We start from the raw sequence: 6,039 nt of genomic DNA, 5'->3' as shown, positions 1-6,039 counted from the left end.
ATTATGACCCAAATCATATCATGACCTTGAGGTGTTCTTGGAATACCTAAGATGAAATCCATTGTGATAGATTCCCATGGATCTTTGGGCACTGGAAGAGGTTGCAACAATCCTGGAATCTTCTGCCTATCATATTTGGATTTTTGGCATACTAAACAAGCCTCAATGAAGTTATGTGTATCTCTTCATAATGTTGGCCAATAAAAGTAGCGCTCAATTGCACTTAGAGTGGCTGCCCTCCCTCTATGCCCTGTATAAGGGGGTTCATGACTTTCTTTAAGCACCTTTTGTCGAACAGGAAGAGTGACACAAAGGCGATTGTTCATGAGAAGGTAACCGTCTTTGATGGAATAATCTGGATGAGAACCTCCTTGCTGTAAATTTGACCAAATTGCTGCAAAATCAGTATCTTCATCATAAGTATTCTTCATCGTTTTAAAATCTTCATGATGAGCCACTGTAATAGTTGCAATGCGAGGCACTCTAGAAAGTGCATCAACAACTACATTTTGTTTCCTTGGAGTGTACATAATTTGAAAATGAAACATAGACAAGAAATTTTCCCATCTTGCATGTTTCTCCTGCAAATGCTTTTGAGTCTTGAAATAATTCAAGCTTTGATGATCAGTTTTAATAAGGAATTCATTGCCTAAAAGATAATGTTTCCATATCTTTAAAGCATGAACCACCGCTAAGAGCTCCTTTTCATAAATGTCATACCTTTTCTCCACATCATTTAGATGGTGGCTTTCAAAGGCTACGGCATGGCCTTCTTGATTTAGCACTGCACCAATACAATCACCGCAAGCATCTACTTCCACCACCAATGGTTTTACCAGATCTGGAATGATAAGAACAGGTCCAGAAGTAAGAGCTGTTTTCAGTCTTGTGAAGGCTGCCTTCTCTTTTTCCTTCCATTGGAAAGAGATCTTCTTCTTTGTAAGGTCATGAAGTGGAGAAGCCATATGTGCAAAATGCTTGATGAAGCGGCGGTAATAAGAACATAAGCCAAGAAACAATCGCACCTCATGTACATCATGAAGATGAGGCCATTCTTGGATTATCCTGATCTTTTCAGGATCCATCTGAATCCCTTCAGAAGAGATGACATGCCCAAGGTAATTTATTTTATGCATGAAAAATTCACTCTTTTTACCATTTACCAAGAGTTGATTTTGTTGAAGTAATTGTAGAACAATTTCCAAGTGTTGATGATGCTCCTCTTCATTCTTGCTAAAGACAAGAATATCATCAAAGAAAGTACCAACATATTGTCGATGCTCTCTAAAGATGCGCTTCATCATTCGATTAAAGGTGCCTGGTGCATTGGTTAATCTGAAAGGAACCACCAAGAATTCATAAAGACCGTATGAAGTGCGGAAAGCAGTTTTGTGTACATCTTGTGGTATTACCCTAATTTGATGATAACCACTCTTTAGATCAATGCGGCTGAAAACCTTTGAGCCTCCTAGACGATCCAAAATGTCGTCAATTCTGGGAATAGGAAACCGATTCTTCACAGTGATTTTGTTGAGGGCTCGATAATCAATGCACATCCTGAATGTGCCATCTTTCTTTTGAACAAGAAGAACCGGTGAACAAAATGGTGAGCTACTTGGCCTAATTAGCCCACAGTTGAGTAGGTCTTTGACTTGCTTTCTGATTTCTTCTTGTTGAGGACGGCTCACACGGTATGGTGCTATATTAGGAGGAGAACTGCCCGGGATAATATCAATATGATGGTCTTCTGGCCTTTCTGGGGGAAGCTGATAAGGAAGATCTTCCGAAAAACAATCTTTATACTTTTCCAAGAGCTGAAGTTGCTCTTGGTTTTCAGCATTCATATTATCTTTTACATCAGTGACATAAAGCAGACAACATTGAACACAATCCTTAATTACTCTAGAGACTTGCATATGGCTTACCATAGGTATGATGTCTCCAGAAACTCCAGCTTGGATCTCTTACTTCTTGCCTTTGTTGGTGAGTTCTACCTTCTTTTTCTGAGAGAAGATGGTCGAATCTACTCTATGATTCCAGGGCATGCCAAAAATCACATCGCAACCATCAAGGTCTCTGATACAGAAGGTATCTTCGTCACTGTAGCCTTGAATTTGAAACTTGAGCTTGCCAATGTAGGGTATCACAATCTTCACTGTGTCACCTTCATTAGCATTTAAAGCTTGGCGAACTTCTGCCGGAGTGTCCATCTCTTCATTCTTTAATCCAAGCTCTTTAGCTAATTGCAAGGAAATGATATTTTCATTCGCACCAAGATCTATCAAGAATAGTGCTTGCTTACCTTGCAATTGTCCCCGCCTTTCCATGGCCGAGAAACGGGGATATGCTTGCTTGGTGCCTGCCATGCAAGCTCGAGGAGGGCAAGATGGAGAAGAGACAGAGGTTGGGGGTTCCCTCCTTCTCCTTTGTAGTTGTCCCCTCTTTTTTAGTGGATGCAGTGGCAATGGTAGTGGCAGTGGCAGCCTCTCTCTCTCTCTCTCTCTCTCTCTCTCTCTCTCTCTCTCTCTCTCTCTCTCTCTCTCAATCTCCCTTATGTTGATATGTCTCCCTTCTTCTCTCTATACATCTCTTCATCAATAAAAAGAAAGAGAGAAGTAAAGAAAAGAGAAAAACAAAGAGAGAAGAGATAATGCATTTACCTCAAAGCTTGAAGAAGAATCCTTTCGCGCTTCTCTCGTTCTTCTTCTTCTCCTTCACAGGTTCCCTCCTTCTTCTTTGCAGTTGTCCCCTCTCTTTTTGTGGTGGATTGGCAGTGGCAGCAACCTCTCTCTGTCTCTCTCTCTCTCTCAATCTCCCTTGCACATGTTGATCTCTCTCACTTCTTCTCTCTATACACTCTTCATCAACAAAAAGAAAGAGATAACTAAAGAAAAGAGAAAAACAAAGAGAAAAGAGATAATACACTTACCTCAAAGCTTGAAGAAGAATCCTTTCGTGCTTCTCTTCTTCTTCTTCTTCTTCTCCTTCACGGGTTCCCTCCTTTTTCTTTATAGTTGTCCCCTCTCTTTTTGTGGTGGATTGGCGGTGGCAGTGACCTCTCTCTCTCTCTCTCTCTCTCTCTCTCTCTCAATCTCCCTTGCACACGTTGATATCTCAGTTCTTCTCTCTATACACTCTTCATCAACAAAAAGAAAGAGAGAAGTAAAGAAAAGAGAAAACAAAGAGAGAAGAGATATTGCACTTACCTCAAAGCTTGAAGAAGAATCCTTTCGCGCTTCTCTCCTTCTTCTTCTTCTCCTTCATGGGTTCCCTCCTCCTTCCTTGTAGTTGTCCCCTCTCTTTTTGTGGTGGATTGGCGGTGGCAGCGACCTCTCACTCACTCACACACACACTCTCTCTCTCTCTCTCTCCATTGCGCATGTTGATCTCTCACACTTCTTCTCTCTATACACTCTTCATCAACAAAAAGAAAGAGAGAAGTAAAGAAAAGAAAAAAAAAAGAGAGAAGAGATAATGCACTTACCTCAAAGCTTGAAGAAGAATCCCTTCGTACTTCTCTCATTTTTTTCTCCTTCGGGAGTTCCTTCTTTCTCCTTTACACTTATCTCCTCCCTCTTCATGGATGGCGGTAGTGGCGGTGGCCTCTCTCTCTCTCTCTCTCTCTCTCTCTCTCTCTCTCTCTCTCTCTCGTTTACAAACCTGTAAAATGCCATGCTCGGGTTTTGACACTTTTTTATGAAGCCCCTCTCTCTCCCGTTTTTTATTTCTCTCCATCTGTCTCTTCCTTCCCCTCCCTTCTTCTCTCTATTTCTCTCCCTCCTTCCCTCCCCACTCTCACTCAACTCATCTCATTGCAAAGACAATCAAAGATAGAAAATAAAAAGCTTAAGAAACAAATATATTGAAAGAAATGTCACCCCACCTCTCTTTATCTCTCTCTCCCCCCTCTCCCTTTACTTTTCTTTCTTAACCTTCCTCTTATTCTCTCATTGTTTCTCTCTCTCTCTCTCTCTCTCTCTCTCTCTCTCTCTCTCTCTCTCTCTCTATTTTTTCTCTCTATCTCTATCTCTCTTTCTCCCTCTCCCTCTCTCTATTTCTCTCTCCCTCTCTTTCTCTCTCTATTTCCCTTTCTTTGTTTCCTCTCTGTTTGTTTCTCCCCCTCTCTCTCTCTCTCGTTGTTTCTCTCACTCATCCTTCTCTCTCCCTCCCTTCATCTCTCATTTCTCTCTTCCTCTTTCTCTTTGTTTCCTTTCTCTCCCTCTTTCTCTCTTCCTCTCCCTTTATTCTTCTCCCTCCCTTCCTCCCTCCCTCCCTCCCTCCCTCCCTCTATTTCCATGTATCTCTTTCCAAAGAAAAACAAAAAAAGAAAACAAAAATAAAGCAAGAAGAGGCAATGCACCTACCTCAAAGGCCTGAAGATGAAACCCTTTGTACCTTCTCTTTTCACCTTCCCTCCCTTCTCTCTTGCACACTTCTCTTTCTTCTTTGTTTATATCGGTGACGGCGGTGATGATGGTGATGAGCTCTCTCTCTCTCTCTCTCTCTCTCTCTCTCTCTCTCGATGGTGATGAGCTCTCTCTCTCTCTCTTCCTCTCTCTCTCTCTCTCTCCCTTTCAAAGCTTTAAGCTCTCTTGCTCTCTCTTTCATTCTTTCTCGCGAATGTTTTCTCGGCAAATGTTATGTGCGGGTTTTCAAAACTTTTTCCTCAGACCGGCGTCGCTATTAGTGCCTCTATTTGCATCGCTATTTGCGTCGCTATTTGCATTGCTATTAGCGTTGCTAAATTAGCGACGCTTTTAGTGACACCGCTTTTTTGCGCTGCAAATGGCCGTCGCTATTGCCCCATTCCCTTGTAGTGTTTGAGGTCATAAATCTTAGCTCAATTGGTCTACTATGTGTTCTTAATTAGGAAGGTCATCCTATTACTTACTCTCCTTGCAAGATCAAGGCATATGAAAAGAATTATGCTATACATGATTCGAAAATATTTGTTGTGATATTTACCAAGCTAACCTCAAGATGATGCAAAAAAGGTGGATTGAAGTAATTGAATGACACCTTAAGTCACAAAGCATTTTTGAATGATATAATCACTAAAGAACCTTCCAGAGGTAGAGCTCTAGCCCAATTAATCTCTATGCCAAGAAACCCCATCCTTGATATAGTATTGGAAGAAATTTCTAAGGATGTAGAGTATATAGAATGCATGAAACCTATTTAAAAAAAGTAAGGGTCGTCATGTGCATGTCACGTACAAGGACTATCATGGTTAAGATGAACAACTATTCTTATATTATCTGTCCCTAAAGGTTGGGAGCTAAAATAAGAAGACCCTTTGGGAGGCACATCATAGCCTATTTGTAGAGGACATCCAAGCAATGCCAAAGTTTGAAATGCAACAAGAACAATTGTTTGTGGCCTAGATTGAATAATGATATTCTTAGATCAAGGTGGAGAGAGTTTATTAGTATGGAATTTGTGGTGGGACTCCCTAGTGTGCAATGGGGATATCATTTTATCCTAGTGATTATAGACATAATTACCAAGGTTCCTAAAATTTTTCCTATAAAAACAACCTTGAAGGCATTGAATGTTATAAGGCTCTTTGTTAAGAATATATTTGTGTTCCATTCTCTACCCAACAATAGATATACCTTGTTCAGCTCAATATTTTGGAAAACTCTCTTCTAAGCCATTCAAACCAAACCATCTTTAATAGTACCTATCATACTCAAATGCATGGCCAGACTATCAAAGTCAAGCAAGTGACTAAAGTTGTATGCTGAGCTTATTGTGGTAGGGAGCCAAAGCGATGGATTGGATATATACATGTGGTAGAATAATGCATCATACCATCAGAGTATTGGCATGTCTCATTTTCAAGCTCTATATGGCCAAGACCATATACAAGGTTTAAACTTCTTGGACCTACACTTAATTTAGAGGTATCTAGCATGATGCTAGAAGAAATGGAAGACCATGTCAAGAAAATATATCACAATGTCAAAGCTTCCCAAGATCATTAGAATATGTAGATATAAAGAGCTCTAAGCATTCCTCTAAGGAAGGAGATATGGT

Source organism: Lygodium microphyllum, chromosome 27, assembly GCF_053477565.2.
Source record: "Lygodium microphyllum isolate KBCC chromosome 27, Lygodium_microphyllum_v1.1.10, whole genome shotgun sequence".
NCBI classification, from domain to species: Eukaryota; Viridiplantae; Streptophyta; class Polypodiopsida; order Schizaeales; family Lygodiaceae; genus Lygodium; species Lygodium microphyllum.
This window is presented reverse-complemented; position numbering follows the sequence as displayed.